Raw genomic sequence first — 16,753 nt, 5'->3', positions numbered from 1 at the left:
AGGAAGAGTTTCATGGTGAAATCTAATCATGGTAGGATTAAAGTATCAGAGTAAAGATTGAAGCCCTGCTGGGTGCGGTGGTGCATACCTTTAGTCTGGGCTACTTGAGAGGCTGAGGCAGGGGGATCACTTGAGCCTAGCAGTTTGAATCCAGCATGGGCAACACAGTGAGACCCTATCTCTACTTTTTTTTTTATTTTTTTAAATGAAGTCCTGTTGTGTAGAATATTTTTTTTGCTTTTGAAACAGCCAATGATCGGCCGGGCGCAGTGGCTCCCGCTTGTAATCCCAGCACTTTGGAAGGCCGAGGCAGGCGGATCACGAGGTCAGGAAATCGAGACCACGGTGAAACCCCGTCTCTACTAAAAATACAAAAAATTAGCCGGGCGTGGTGGCGGGCACCTGTAGTCCCAGCTACTCGGAGAGGCTGAGTCAGGAGAATGGCGTGAACCCGGGAGGCGGAGCTTGCAGTGAGCCGAGATTGCGCCACTGCACTCCAGCCTGGGCGACAGAGCAAGACTCTGTCTCAAAAAAAAAAAAAGAAACAGCCAATGATCAACCATAAATAGTAAATCATAGGTATAAAAACGCTTTAACCAAAGGTAATTTGTTCTTTTCTTTAAAAAAAAAAAACAAAAAAAAACGGCTAGGCGCGGTGGCTCATGCCTGTAAACCCAGCACTTTGGGAGGCCGAGGCGGGCGGATCATGAGGTCAGGAGATCGAGATCATCCTGGCTAACACGGTGAAAACTCGTCTCTACTAAAAATACAAAAAATTAGCTGGGCGTGGTGGCGGGTGCCTGTAGTCCCAGCTACTCGGGAGGCTGAGGCAGGAGAATGGCATGAACCCAGGAGGCAGAAGTTGCAGTGAGCCGAGATCACTCCACTGCACTCCAGCCTGGGCGACAGAGCAAGACTCCATCTCAAAAAAACAAAACAAAACAAAAAAACCTTTATTATTATTATTATTATTTTGAGACAGAGTTTCACTCAGTCCCCCAGGCTGGAGTGCAGCGGTGCCATCTCGGCTCACTGCAAGCCCTGACTCCCGGGTTCATGCCATTCTCCTGCCTCAGCCTCCCGAGTAGCTGGGACTACAGGCGCCCGCCACCACGTGGGCCCAGCTAATTTTTTTGTATTTTTAGTAGAGACAGGGTTTCGCCATGTTAGCCAGGTTGGTCTCGATCTCCTGACCTCATGATCCACCCACCTCAGCCTCCCAAAGTGCTGGGATTACAGGCATGAGCCACCACGCCCGACCTATTATTATTTTTTTTATGGACATGAGGTTTCGCCATGTTGCCCAGGCTGATCTGAAATTCCTGGGCTCAAGTGATCCGCCTGTCTTGGCCTCCCAAAGCGCTGGGATTACCAGCTTGAGCCACCAAGCTTGGGCACCAAAGGTAAGTTGAATCATTGAAAGCTACTTTGTAAAGTTACTATTCTGCTGTCTTTTAAAATCCAAGGAAGGAATTTTGGTGACTAGTTTGAAAACTAGTTTGATACCAGAAGCAGGAAGTCACTTCAGTTTGGGTATTTATGATCTTAAAATAGAATAACATTACTGACAATCTTACAGAAAGGGGACAAGGAAAAATATTTGTAGAACTTTTCAAAGCAAATGCATACCTTTAAAAATTTTTTATTACCTAATTAGATAAACTACATACTGTTTTTAGTAAATTTTTTATAAAAAATTTCCATTTACAACAAATATTTTCCTTGTGTAATAATTGCATTTCAAGCTCCTGAGGCAGCTCAGCCAACGGAGCCCCTGCCTCCCGTGGAGCTCCCACAGCCCTCCTCTCTGGTCTGTGTGCTCTGCAGGAGCAATCTCTGTGTGCCCCACTGAGGCAGTACCAGCAGGACACCTACAACTGGCCTTCCAGTTGTCTTATAGAAAGCCCCTCTTCCGCAGAGAGGAATCACTTCTACCCTGATTCTGTTTTGAATCAAACCTCTTGTCTTAACTCGGCTTCATCTCTCTCAAAGCTAAACTGCAGAAACATCACCTGGGTTCCACAAATCCACCTCTGTTCTTTGCCCTCTTTCCCTCTCCCTCCCGTAATGATCGCACTGCAGCACTCCAGCCTGGGCAGCACAGCAAGACTCTGTCTCAGAAAAAAACAAACAGATACGCAGTAGCACAACGTGAATGTACTTCATGCCACTGAAGTGTACACTTAAAAATGGTGAAGGTGGTAAATTTTATGTTGTGTGTATTTTACCACAATTAGTGAAAAAAGCAGATACGGTTTCATAAAAAGCAGTTGTGGTACATGTGTCTTCTAGTGTCACAGATGGACCTTCCTCATATGTCTACATCACCTTGGGGGGAAATGGTCTATTTGGTTTGCTTGATTTGACCCTATATGTTGATCCTAGGAAAATTATGTCCCTAGAGAGTCCAGTTACCACTTGGAGAATGATCAGGAAGGCCAGTCATCATTTGTATATGCCTGGTTCATAGAATGCACTCATGCTCACAAAACAGCACTGCAAATGTCCAATTGTCCCGTTACACAGGAGAGCTAAATTCCCCCAAATTTAAGGCTTTGGAATGACCCTAGGTTCTTCCTAGTCATGAAAGTGTGGTCTCCTTCCAGAACTTAAGAGATCTACCTCCATCCTTAGCTTTGTTGCCCAGGCCGAAGTGCAGTAGCACAATCATGGCTCACTGCAGCCTCGAACTCCTGGGCTCAAGATCCTCCCACTTCAGCCTCCTGAGTAGCCGCAACTACAGACACAGGCCACCACGCCTGGCTACTTTCCTTGTTTTTTGTAGAAATGTGGTCTCCCTATGTTGTCAAGGCCGGTCTTGAACTCCTGGGCTCAAGCAATATGCCTGCCTTAACCTCCCAAAATGCTAGGATTACAGGCATGAGCCACCGCACCCAGCCTTGGGCTGTTTTTGTTGTTGTTGTTGTTTTCAGCTTTATTGAGATATAACTGACAAATATATTGTATAATCTAAAGTGTACAACATGATGATTTGATATACATACACATTGTGAAATGATTACCATGATCAAGTTAGTTAGCACATCCATTAACCCACATCGTTCCTTTTTTTTTTTCTTCACTCTCCCAGGCTTGGGACATTAGCCCTCTTGATTCTTCATCAAGGGAAAGAGGGGCTGCTCAGCCACACACCAACACTTCTATTCTTCATCGAGGGAAAGAGGGGCTGCTCAGCCACACACCAACACTTCTATTCTTCTTCCTCCTGTTGTTTTTAAAAACCTCCCCCTGCTCTTGGAAACCAAGACCCAACAGGACTTTCTCATTTCCAGACCTCTCTTCTGCTTCCTTTTTGGAGGCCATGGTTTTTTGTTTTTGTTTTTTGTTGTTATTGTTTTGTTTTTGAGACGGAGTCTCACTCTGTCACCAGGCTGGAGTGCAGTGGCGCAATCTCAGCTCACTGCAACCTCCACCTCCTGGGTTCAAGCAATCCTCCTGCCTCAGCCTTTTGAGTAGCTGGGACTACTGGCATGCACCCCCACACCCAGCTAATTTTTGTATTTTTAGTAGAGGCAGGGTTTCACCATGTTGGCCAGGATGCTCTTGATCTCCTGACCTCGTGATCTGCCCACCTTGGCCTCCGAAAGTAATGGGATTACAGGCATGAGCCACCGCTCCTGGCCAGCCACAGTAGTTTTTGTTTTGTTTTGTTTTGTTTTTTTTGAGAGGGAGTCTCGCTCTGCCGCCCAGGCTGGAGTGCAGTGGTGCGATCTCGGCTCACTGCAAGCTCCGCCTCCCAGGTTCACACCATTCTCCTGCCTCAGCCTCCCGAGTAGCTGGGACTACAGGCGCCCGCCACCACGTCCAGCTAATTTTGTTTTTGTATTTTTAGTAGAGACGGAGTTTCACCGTGTTAGCCAGGATGGTCTCAATCTCCTGACCTCGTGATCCACCCACCTCGGCCTCCCAAAATGCTGGGATTACAGGTGTGAGCCACCGCGCCCGGCCCAGCCACGGTATTTTTATTCAGCCCCGGAACCAGTTGGCAAGAACGCTTCCCATGGTCAGTACCTGTAACATTTTCAACTAAAGATTTGAACAAACTGAACAGGGAGGTTGAGAAGAAAGAAGAGTTAAAGTGCTACTTAAAGGAGCTTTCTTTCCTATGCTTTATTTTATATAATATTAATAGTTAGGTATAATGTTAACTGTGCTAAAGCATTTCCTTTTCTCATTATTTATGTACATAGACTACACTGGAGGCTTTTGGTGAAGAGGGGATTAAAATTATAGCCCTGCTGAATTTCTATATAGCAATAAAACTTAGCTGTAATTCCTACCTAACATTTCAGTTTTTCCTTCCAAACTGCAGGCCTCTTTCTTGTTTTCTCACTGAGCAACTTCCCTGCAGTCCTGCCTACCAAGGACACAGGAAAATACTAGCTCCTAGAATTCTGCCCTTCTTTTTCGTAGTTTTAAACACTATCTAATGTAGCTGGCCAGTGCCATCAGCTTCAGCCTTAAATGTGATTAAATCACATATAATGTTTTCTGACCTTCAAGACCTGCAGCCTCAGGCTACAGGTTAGGTACTGATTTCCCTACTTTTATAGTTCTGTTAATTTTTAAATGCTATGTACTGAGCTCAGTATGAAACATAGTTTGTCTGTCAAAAGCAAAGCTAGTTGTCTATTATGTATTATGTAGTTTGTTAGTTTTTGTTTTAATAGGAGTTTATTAGCTAATTTGAGGGTCATGGCAGGGTACCTATTTTCTTCCTTCTCTATGTCTTGGGCTTTTTTCTTTTATTGGTGAGTAAAAAGAAAAGGGGAAAAAAGGTCATGCGTGGTGGCTCACACCTGTAGTCCCAGCTCCCCGGGAGGCAAAGGTTGCAGTGAGCCAAGATCGTGCCACTACACTCCTGCCTGGGCACCAGAACAAGACCCCGTCTCCAAAAAAAGAAAAGGAAAAAGAGTAACAAATCTGTGAGTCACGTTATCGGTTAAGGTAGCAGATGAGGCACTTAGTGGGAGAGATGGAACAAAAAAAATTTGTGTTTTGAGACGGAGTTTTGCTCTTGTTGCCCAGGCTGGAGTGCAATGGCACAATGTCAGCCCACTGCAACCTCTCCCCTGCTGGTTCAAGTGATTTTCCTGCCTCAGCCTCCTGAGTAGCTGGGGTAACAGGCACCTGCCACCATGCCTGGCTAATTTTTGTATTTTTAGTAGAGATGGGGTTTCACCATGTTGGCCAGGCTGGTCTCAAACTCCATACCTCAGGTGATCCACCCGCCTCGGCCTCCCAAAGTGCTGGGATTACAGGCGTGAGTCACTGCGCCTGGCCAACACATTAACTTTAAAAAGTTGACTTTTTGAAAGTATGGTATAGGGAGACTGATTGCAGCCCTGCTACTCCCTGCAGATCATCTGCCTCTTCTCACCCAGGTCCTCACAGCTTCTCCAAGAAACTCCACTAGAGAATGTCCTAGCGAACCCATCCTGATCTTTCTACTTCTGAACCCCATGGTGACCTTATTAGTGAGCCTCCAATTTCGATACTGAATCACATTCTGCTTTGTATTAGCCATAATCATTTAGTAAATGCCAATCTTGCTACCTTATCTAGATGGCAGATTCTCTAGGGCAAGGTTCTTGCCATCTACTTGTGCTGTATTCTCAGTGCTTCTGCACAGTTGGGGCTGCCTCTGTGGCCTGGAAAGGAAAGCAGCGGGGCTGAGGGGTCAAAGAACACCAAGGCAAAAGGATAGAGTACCTGCCCTCAAAGCGCTGAGTCTAGTTGGGCAGATAAGCATGATAGTATATCATTGGTTGTAAGCAGCAGAAACCTGCTGTGATTGGAAAACAAAAAAGGGATTTATTGAAAGAATATGACCAGGCATGGTGGCTCACGCCTGTAATCCCAGCACTTTGGGAGGCTGAGGTGAGTGGATCACGAAGTCAGAAGATTGAGACCATCCTGCCTAATACGGTGAAACCCCGTCTCTACTAAAAAAATACAAAAAAATTAGCTGGGCGTGGTGGCGGGTGCCTGTAGTCCCAGTTACTCGGGAGGCTGAGGCAGGAGAATGGCATGAACCCAGGAGGCTGAGCTTGCAAGTGAGCCAAGATCGCGCCACTGCACTCCAGCCTGGGTGACAGAGCGAGACTCTGCCAAAAACAAACAAACAAACAAAAAAAACAAAAAACCAGCCTGACCAACATGGAGAAACCCCATCTCTACTAAAAATACAAAATTAGCAGGACATGGTGGTGCATGCTTGTAATCCCAGCTATTCTGGAGGCTGAGGCAGGAGAATTGCTTGAACCTGGGAGGCAGAGGTTTCGGTGAGCCGAGATCGCACCATTGCACACCAGCCTGGGTGGCAAGATGGAAACTCCATCTCAAAAAAGAAAAAAAAAAAAAGCCCAGGCGCGGTGGCTCACATGATCTCAGCACTTTGAGAGGCTGAGGAAGGTGAATCACGAGGTCAGGAGATTGAGACCATCCTGGCTAACACGGTGAAACCCCATCTTTACTAAAACTACAAAAAATTAGCCGGGCGTGGTGGCAGGCGCCTGTAGTCCCAGCTACTCAGGAGACTGAGGTAGGAGAATGGCTTGAACCCGGGAAGTGGAGCTTTCAGTGTGTGGAGATCTAACCACTGCACTCCAGCCTGGGCGACAGAGCAAGACTCTGTCTCAAAAAAAAAAAAAAAAAAAGAAAAAAGAAAAAAAGAAAGAAAGAAGGAAAGAAAGAATATATAGGAATGCACCTGATCCAAGGGAAGCCTGAAGGTCCAGACTCTAAAAAGACAAGAATGTGGAGGTGCTGGGAGTCTGGAGCTCCATTACCTTGGAACATTGCTTCCGGGATGAATTAATTACAGCTCTTTTCAACCTTTTAGATATCTGCTCAGCATTTAACTGGGGTGGGGTAGGGGATTAAAGAGATGTTGTTCGAAGGATACAAAATTTCAGTTAGACAGAGGGACTAATTCTCAAAGATTTATTGTACAACATGGTGACTATAATTAATACCAACGTATTATATACTTGAAAATTGCTAAAAGAGTAAATTTTAAATGTTCTCGCCACATAAATATAAATATGTGAAGTAATGAATATGGTAATTAGCTTGATTTAGCAATCCCACAATGTATACATATATCAAAACATCATATACACCATAAATATACAGAATTTTTTTTTTTTTTTTTTGAAACACAGCCTCGCTCTGTCGCCCAGGCTGGAGTGCAATGGCATAATCTCGGCTCACTGCAACCTCCACCTCCCAGGTTCAAGTGATTCTTCTGCCTCAGCCTCCCAAGTAGCTGGGACTACAGGCACGCCACCACCACACCTCGACTAATTTTCTTAGTAGAGACTGGGTTTCACCATATTGGCCAGGCTGGTCTCGAACTCTTGACCTCGTGATCTGCTGGCCTCGGCCTCCTAAACTGCTGGGATTGCAGGCATGAGCCACTTCACCCCGCCTATAAATATACAGAATTTTTTGTCAATGAAAAAAATTCAACAGAAAGAGAATTCCACTTCTACTATAGCAGAGTAAGAGCCTAACAGACTGTCCCCCCACCAGGATAAGTATAGATGATGGGCAAAATGCAAAATGAACAAACCAGTGTTTCTGGAGAGTTAACAAATTAGGCAGATTTTGGAGAGGAGTTCAAACTTAAAGGAACTGATTCAAGGTGGGTTTCCCTTTTTGTGTGTGATTTTGGCCAGAAGAAAGATTGTCATTTTGTGGAATAGGGTAGTTGTAACTTCAGTGGAAAGCCTACCAACTTTTTGGACCAAGGAACCAGGGAACAAATCCCAGGGCCACCACGGCCATCAGAAAATGAAGGGGGACTCTCAGACCAGAAAGAGTCAGAAAAGGGGAGCTCCGAAATCTATATACATTTTGCCCAAGTCTTAGGCTGACTCTTGAACCATACTCAAGTGAAACAGATTCAAAACAACTTGCATTTATGGCTAAAAGAACAGAAGTGAGACTTGAACTACTGCCCACTGTGGGCAAGTCGGAATTTGCAGTTTGAATCTCTCCAAGTTAAGTGCCAGCTAAAACAAAATGAACAGTTATCTCTGGGGAGATATAACCAGGGTCTCCACAAAATAACATCATAAATTCCAGGATACAATAACAATCACTCAATATATGAAGAACCAGGAAAATGCAAGCCATTCTCACAGAAAAAGTCATCAATAGAGAACAATTCTGAGTGACTCCACATGTTGGAATTTTCAGACAAGAACCTTATAGCAGCCAATATAACCATGTTCGATTAAGTAAAGGAAATCATATTTGGAATGAATGAACACACAGAAAATCTCATCAGAGAAGTATGAAAAAGAGCTGGAAGAAATTTTCTAATTGAAAATGTTTCTACACTACAGCCTGGGTGACACAGTGAGATTCGATCTCAAAAAAATTTAAATAAATAAATGAAAAATTCACCGAATGGGGTTAATAGTAGGATGAAGAAGACAGAGTCAGGTAACTTGAAGATATAACAATAGAGTATGCAATCTGAAAAATAAAGACCAAAAAATAAAAAAGGAAGCTATAGGACAGTATCAATAAGTCTAAATACAGGTAATTGGAGTCCCAAAAGGAAGGAAATTTTTTTTTTATTTTTATTTTTTGAGACAGAGTCTCACTGTGTCACCCAGGTTGGTATGAGGAAGGAAGTGTTTTAAAGAGGGTAGAAAAAAATATTTGAACAAACAATGGCTTCTCAAATTTGGTAAAAGATATACAGTTGGCTAGGCATGGTGGCTCACATCTGTAATCCCATCACTTTGGGAGGCTGAGGTGGGAGGATTGCCTGTGTTTGGGAGTTCGAGACCAGCCTAGGCAACATAGCAAGATTCCTCCAACTCTACAAAAAACTTAAGAATTAGCTGGTGTGGGCCAAGCGTGGTGGCTCAAGCCTGTAATCCCAGCACTTTGAGAGGCCAAGGTAGGCAGATCACCTTAGGTCAGGAGTTCAAGACCAGTCTGGCCAACATGGTGAAACTTCATCCCCCACTAAGAATACAAAAGTTAGCTGGGTGTGGTGGTGCACACCTATTATCCCAGCTACTCCGGAGCCTGAGGCAGGAGATTGCTTGAACCTGATAGGGGGAGCCTGCAGTGACTCAAGATTGTGCCACTGCCCTCCAGCCTAGGCAACACAGCGAGACTCTGTCTCAAAAAAAAAAAAAAAAAAAGGAAATGCAGCATGTATGTATCTGTTCAACGTGTATAGAAAAGAATAGAAAGGGCCGGGCACGGTGGCTCACGTTTGTAATCCCAGCACTTCGGGAGGCCGAGGCCGGCGGATCATGAGGTCAGGAGATCCAGACCACGGTGAAACCCCGTCTCTACTAAAAATACAAAAAAATTAGCCAGGCGAGGTGGCGGGCGCCTGTAGTCCCAGCTACTCGGAGAGGCTGAGGCAGGAGAATGGCGTGAACCCGGGAGGCGGAGCTTGCAGTGAGCCAAGATCGCACCACTGCACTCCAGCCTGGGCGACAGAGTGAGACTCCGTCTCAAAAAAAAAAAAAAAGAAAAGAATAGAAAGGCCAAAAGATACTTATCAGTTACCTGAAATACACTAAATATGCATGAGACATAGAAGATGCTAAATATATAAAAAGCACTAAACATTCAGGATGAATGTATGGGAGCTTTTTATACATAAGGTCTAATTCAGCCACCAAGAGGTGACACCTATTCCAGCCCCAGATGTCCTCTACATGAAAACACAAATAACTTCTGTGTGTTCAGCAGTATCTATAGCTACTGCCTCCTGGATTCAAGCAATTCTTCTGCCTTAGCCTCCTGAGTAGCTGGGATTACAGGCGTATGCCACCATGCCTGGCTAATTTTTTTTTTTTTTTGAGATGGAGTTTTGTTCTTGTTGCCAGGTTGGAGTGCGATGGTGCGATCTTGGCTCACCGCAACCTCTGCCTCCCAGGTTCAAGCGATTCTCCTGTCTCAGCCTCCCAAGTAGCTGGGATTACAGCCATGTGCCACCACGCCTGGCTGATTTTGTATTTTTAGTAGAGACAGGGTTTCTCCATGTTGGTCAGGCTGGTTTCGACCTCCTAACCTCAGGTGATCCGCCTGCCTCAGCCTCCCAAAGTGCTGGGATTACAGGCATGAGCCACCGTCCCTGGCCAAAAAACACAAATAACATCTGTGTGTTCAGCAGTAGCTATAGCTACTACCGCCCAGGTTCAAGCGATTCTTCTGCCTCAGCCTCCCAAGTAGCTGGGATTACAGGCATGTGCCACCATGCCCAGCTAATTTTGGTATTTTTAGTAGAGACGGGGTTTCGCCATGTTGGCCTGGCTGGAATGCCACACCTTTTTAAACAACCAGCTCTTGGATGAACTAAAGAGCAAAGACTCACTCATTATTGTGGGGAGGGCACCAACCCATTTATGAGGGATCCTCCCCTATGACCAAAACATCTCCCACTAGGGCTCACCTCCAACCCTGAGAATGACATTTTAACATGAGATTCGGAGGGGACAAATATCCCAACTACATCTGCAAAAAATTTCAAGGGAAAGATGAACACTTTAAATGATAAAAGAGTCAATTCATCAGGAAGGTATAACAATAATGTGTATGTGCCTAGTAACACATCCTCAAGACACATGAAACAAAAATTGACAGAGAAAAGTAGATCATTCCACAATTATAGTTACAGTTGTTTTTTTTTGTTTGTTTGTTGTTCTTTTTTTGAGATGGAGTCTTGCTCTGTCACCCAGGCTGGAGTGCAGTGGTATGCTCTTGGCTCACGGCAACCTCCGCCTCCCGGGTTCAAGCAATTCTCCTGGTTCAGCCTCCTGAGTAGCTGGGACTACAGATGTGTACCACCATGCCCAGCTAATTTTTTGTATGTTTTTAGTAGAGGTGGGGTTTCACCATGTTGGCCAGGCTGGTCTCAAACTCCTGACCTCATGTGATCCACCCACCTCAACCTCCCAAAGTGCTGGGATTACAGGCGTGAGCCACCATGCCTGGCCTATAGTTGGAGAGTTTTTTTTTTTTTTTTGAGACGGAGTCTCACTCTGTCGCCCAGGCTGGAATGCAGTGGCACAATCTCGGCTCAATGCAAGCTCCGCCTCCCAGGTTCATGCCATTCTCCTGCCTCAGCCTCCCAAGTAGCTGGGACTACAGACTACAGGGACCCACCACCACACCCGGCTAATTTTTTGTATTTTTAGTAGAGACAGGGTTTCACCATGTTAGCCAGGATGGTCTCGATCTCCTGATCTCGTGATCCGCCTGTCTCGGCCTCCCAAAATGCTGGTTTTACAGGCGTGAGCCACTGCGCCTGGCCAGTTGGAGAGTTTTTTAAACACACTCTCTCAGCAATTAACAAAGACATAGATGACCTGAATACCATTATCAACCTCCTTGACCTAATATTTATTTGTAGAACACTGTATCTAACAACTCTATAATATACGTTATTTTCAAGTACACATGGTACATTCACCAAGTTAACATGTGGGCCACAAAACAGTGTCAATAACTTAAGTTATTGAAATTATATAGAATGCATTCTGTGACCTATGGAATTAAATTAGATATTAGTAACAATAATATATCTTGGAAAACTACAAATGTTTGTAAATTAAATGACATATTTATAACTAATTCGTAGGTCAAAGAAGGAATCAAAAGTGAGGTTAAAAATACTTCAAACTGAATGATAATAAATACAGCATATAAAAAATATAGGGCTGTGTATGATGGCTCATGTTTATAATCCCAGAACTTTAGGTGGCCAAGGTGGGAGTATCACTTGAGTCCAGGAGTTCAGGACCAGCCTGGGCAACATATTAAGATCCTGTCTCTACAAAAGGAAAAAAAAATTAGAGGATGCATTCAAAGTAGTACTCACAGGGAATTTATAGCTTTAAGTGATTACATTAAAAAAGAAGAAAGGCCTAAAGCCAGGCGTGGTGGCTCATGTCTATAATCCTAGCACTTTGGGAGGCCAAGGTGGGCAGATCACTTGAGGTCAGGAGTTTGAGACCAGTCTGGCCAACATGGCAAAACTCCATCTCTACTAAAAATACAAAAATTAGCTGGACGTGGTGGTGCTTGCCTGTAGTCCCAGCTACTTAGGAGGCTGAGGCATGAGAATCTCTTGAACCCAGGAGGCAGAGGTTACAGTGAACCGAGATTGTGCCACTGCACTCCATCTAGCCTGAGTGACAGAGTGAGACTCCATCTCAGAAAAAAAAAAAAAAATTAGAAAGACTGAATTTTAGCCAAGTGTAGTGGCTCACACCTGTAATCACAGCACTTTGGGAGGCTGAGGCAGAAGGATCACAAGGTCAGGAGTTTGAGACCAGCCTGGCCAACATAGTGAAACCCTGTCTCTACTAAAAATACAAAAAATTAGGTGGACATGGTGGCAGGTGCCTGTAATCCCAGCTACTTGGGAGGCTGAGGCAGGAGAATCTCTTGAACCCGGGAGGCAGAGATTGCAGTGAGCTGAGATCATGCCACCATACCACAGTACTCCAGCCCAGGTGACAGTGGGAGACTCTGTCTCAAAAAAAAAAAAAAAAGGAAAAAGAAAAGAAGACAAAGAATGGCCTAAAATTAATGACCGAAGTTTCTATCTCAACAGCAATGTCAACCTAAGGAGGTAACATAGAAGGAAGAAAATAATAAGGATGGAGTAGTAATCAATGAAATAGAAAACAAACAAGAGAGACAATTAACAAAGTTAAACTTGGAACCTTGAGATCAACAAAGTTGATAAAGCCCTAGCTAGACTGATCCATAAAAAAGATGAGAAAATATAAATGAAAGATGTGTCATCAGTACAGATCCTACAGACATTAAAAGCATAGTAAGATTCAACTGAAAGAAGGGAGAGAGAGGGAGGGATGACTGATTCATGTGCTGCCATAGAGTGGGGAAATATGACTGTCACTGAACAGTCTCCAAAGACGCAGGATTTTCCCCATAGCAAATTCAAGTGAATGGATGCTTGAGTGGCCAACGCCTCAAATACCCACTACAGACATGCAATCTGGTAATGACATACACTGAAATAAAGTGAGAATATAGGTATATACAAAGTGTAAGTCTTTGACAACTGTGTTCTTTCACTCTTGAGACAGAGGGTATGGAAATAGCTGACCTCATGCTGGAGCAGGCAGTCTTTGTTTTAAAGGCAATGTGTGCAGTGAGCTGTGATCACATCACTGCATTCAAGCCTGGGTGACACGGCAAGACCCTGTCTCCAAAAATAAAAGTTAAAATAAAAAAAAAAGGCAATGTGGGGCAGGCACTGACTGATGCAGCTACTTTGGACCATAATCACAAAATATGTTACCTCAATGATGAGACAGAGTCTCACTGTGTCACCCAGGCTAGAGTGCATTGGCTCACTGCAACCTCAGCCTCCTGGGTTCCAGCAATCCTCCTCCCAAGTAGCTGGGCTAACAAGCACGCACTGCCATGCCTGGCTAATTTTTGTATTTTTAGTACAGACGAGGTTTCACCATTTTGGTCAGGCTGTTCTTGGGCTCCTGACCTCAAGTGATCCACCCGCCTCAGCCTCCCAAAGTGCCGGGATTACAGGTATGAGCCACTGTCCCCAGCCTCAGTGATCCTTTCATTTTGCATTGTATATGGCACCTGCTTATAAAAGCAGCAAAAACAAACCCCACAATTCTAGGGTGAAAAAATATCAACACAGGAAAGTTGCAAAGAATTATATTACACTCCATATATGCAGTTTAAAACTTTCTCCAAATATTAGAAAAGGTTTTGGAATCCTGGTTCATAAACTTTGAAAACCTTTGGTCATTTTAAATAAACTGAAGAAGCAAAACCAGATTGCCTCCAAAAGTAAACTTTTTACCATGGCTGATCTTAACTGCTATGACAAAAAAAAAAAATACCTAAAATAGGTAACAAGAATAACACTTTTTTTTTTTTTTTTTTGAGACGGAGTCTTGTTCTGTCACCCAGGCTGGAGTGCAATGGTGCAGTCTTGGCTCACTGCAAGCTCCGCCTCCCGGGTTCACGCCATTCTCCTGCCTCAGCCTCCCGAGTAGCTGGGACTACAGGTGCCCCCCACCATGCCCAGCTAATTTTTTTGTATTTTCAGTAGAGACGGGGTTTCACTGTGTTAGCCAGGATCGTGTCAATCTCCTGACCTCGTGATCTGCCCCCCTCGGCCTCCCAAAGTGCTGGGATTACAGGCATGAGCCACCGCGAAGAATAACACTGCTTTAATGAAACACCAGTGAAATGTCACAAATAAATTAGCTAATTGTGCAAGAAACAAGTAAATTAATGCTACGAGAAGGCTTTAGGAGGACCCTTAATTACCAGTCCACAATCTATACTTTATTTTATTAAATTTATTTATTAGTTTTATTAATATATAAAATTATTTATTATTTTATTTTATTTATTTTTTTTTAAAGACGGAGTCTCACTCTGTCACCCAGAGTGATCTCGGCTCACTGCAACTTCTTCTGTCTCCTGGGTTCAAGTGATTTTCCTGCCTCAGCCTCCTAAGTAGCTGGGATTATAGGCATGTGCTACCAAACCTGGCTAATTTTTGTATTTTTAGTAGAGATGGGGTTTCGCCATGTTGGCCATGCTGGTCTTGAATCCCTGACCTCAGGTGATCCACCTGCCTCGGCCTCCCAAAGTGCTGGGATTACAGGCATGAGCCACCGTGCCCAGCCCACAATCTGTACTTTAAAACTTGATATAGTGTGAGTATGATTATACAAAAGTAATGCAATTGTTAAGAAACAAATGGAGGAGGTGTTGGCCCACTTAAAGTCATGCTTTTTTCCTGGGCAAAAGCCTACAATCTGGGAATAGTTAATTAAGGCCTAAAATGCATCAGCTGAGCTCACTGGTCATATAAACTTTGTTTGTTTGTTTGAGACAGGATCTCTCTATGTCACCCAGGCTGGTGTGCAGTGGCATGATCTCGGCTCACTGCAGCCTTCACCTCCCAGGTTCAGGTGATTTTCCTGCCTCAGCCTTCTGAGTAGCTGGGATTGCAGGCACCCATCACCACACCTGCCTAATTTTTGTATTTTTAGTAGAGACTAAAAATAGGGTTTCACCATGTTGACCCTGCTGGTCTCGAACTCCTGGCCTCAAATGATCTGCCCACCTCGGCCTCCTAAAGTGCTGGGATTACATTTGTGAGCCAGTGCACCCGGCTAGGTCATAAAAACTTTGTAAAGAATATTGTGTTAGGCCATGCTTGCCTTGCTATAAAGGAATACATGAGACTGGGTACTTTAGAAAGAAAAGAAGTTTAATTGGCTCACAGTTCTGCAGGCTGTACAATCATGGCACCAGCATCTGGTTGGCTTCTGGGGAGGCCTCAAGGAGCTTTTATTCATGGTGGAATGTGAAGCGGGAGTGGGCCCATCATATGGTCAGAGCAGGAGGAAGAGGGAGAGTTGGGGGAGAGGTACCACACACTTCTAAACAACCAGATCTCCTGAGAACTCACTCACCATTGCAAGGACAGCACCAAGTCATGAGAGATCCACCCCCATGATCCAATCATCTCCCACCAAGCCCCACCTCCAAAACTGGGGATTGCAATTCAACATGAATTTAGAGGGTTCAGGATCTAAAAAATATATCAGCTATAATATAATCTCTCTCTCTCTGTTCGAGTATATATCCCATTTCTGTGTCCCAGAGAGGCGGAAGTAGTGGTCAGGGCCACTGTGCTAGCATAGACTTGCTCCAGCGTCAGTCAGTACCGTGGAGCTGCATAGATCTGGGTGTGTTGGTTGGGTTAGGGTTTCTGGTTTCTGAACGTTACCATCCTGTCTGATTCAGGAGCTCACAGATAAGCTGGATTTGCTAATCCCTGCTCAAAGAGCAAGCTGGAAGAAAAACTATTGCTAATTATTATCTCCTTTTGCATATATAGCAAAATGTTCTTTTATTTTTATTTTTTTTTTGAGACGGAGTCTTTCTCTGTACCCCAGGCTGGAGTGCAGTGACGCGATCTCGGCTCACCGCAACCCCCACCTCCTGGGTTCACGCCATTCTCCTGCCTCAGCCTCCCGAGTAGCTGGGACTACAGGCGCCCACCAACACGGCCGGCTAACTTTTTGTATTTTTTTTTTTTGGTAGAGACAGGGTTTCACTGTGTTAGCCAGGATGGTCTCGATCTCCTGACCTCGTGATCCGCCCGCCTCAGCCTCCCAAAGTGCTGGGATTACAGGCTTGAGCCACCGCGCCTGGCCCAAAATGTTCTTTTAAAAATGTCCTTTCCTACATTATCTCATTTGACCCTCATGTTTAACTGCCCTGCAAAGAATGGGGCAGATATAATCATCCATATTGTGAGACTGGGAGAGTTGTGAAGGTGAGGCTCGGGGAGTCCAAGTGTCTGAGCTTGTAAATGGCAGAGCTGAAGTCAGAACCGAAGCTCCTGGTTACCAGAATCCCCTTTCTCAGATTCTATAGATACTAGCAGGGATGGGATTAGGATGAAGCAAGTGAGGCACCAAAAAACTCAATAATCAAAACAAATAATATTTCCATGTAATATTTTTAAAGGTAAAAATAATGTCAATATATCTCTGATGAGCAAAGTATCACATTTTAATTTTGTTTATTTATTATTATTATTTTTGAGATGGAGTCTCTCTCTGTAGCCCAGGCTGGAGTGCAATGGGGTGATCTCGGCTCACTGTAATCTCCGCATCCTGGGTTCAAGTGATTCTCCTGCCTCAGCCTCCCGAGTAGC

This window comes from Symphalangus syndactylus, chromosome 5, assembly GCF_028878055.3.
Source record: "Symphalangus syndactylus isolate Jambi chromosome 5, NHGRI_mSymSyn1-v2.1_pri, whole genome shotgun sequence".
NCBI lineage: Eukaryota > Metazoa > Chordata > Mammalia > Primates > Hylobatidae > Symphalangus > Symphalangus syndactylus.
Note: the sequence above shows the minus strand (reverse complement) of the source record.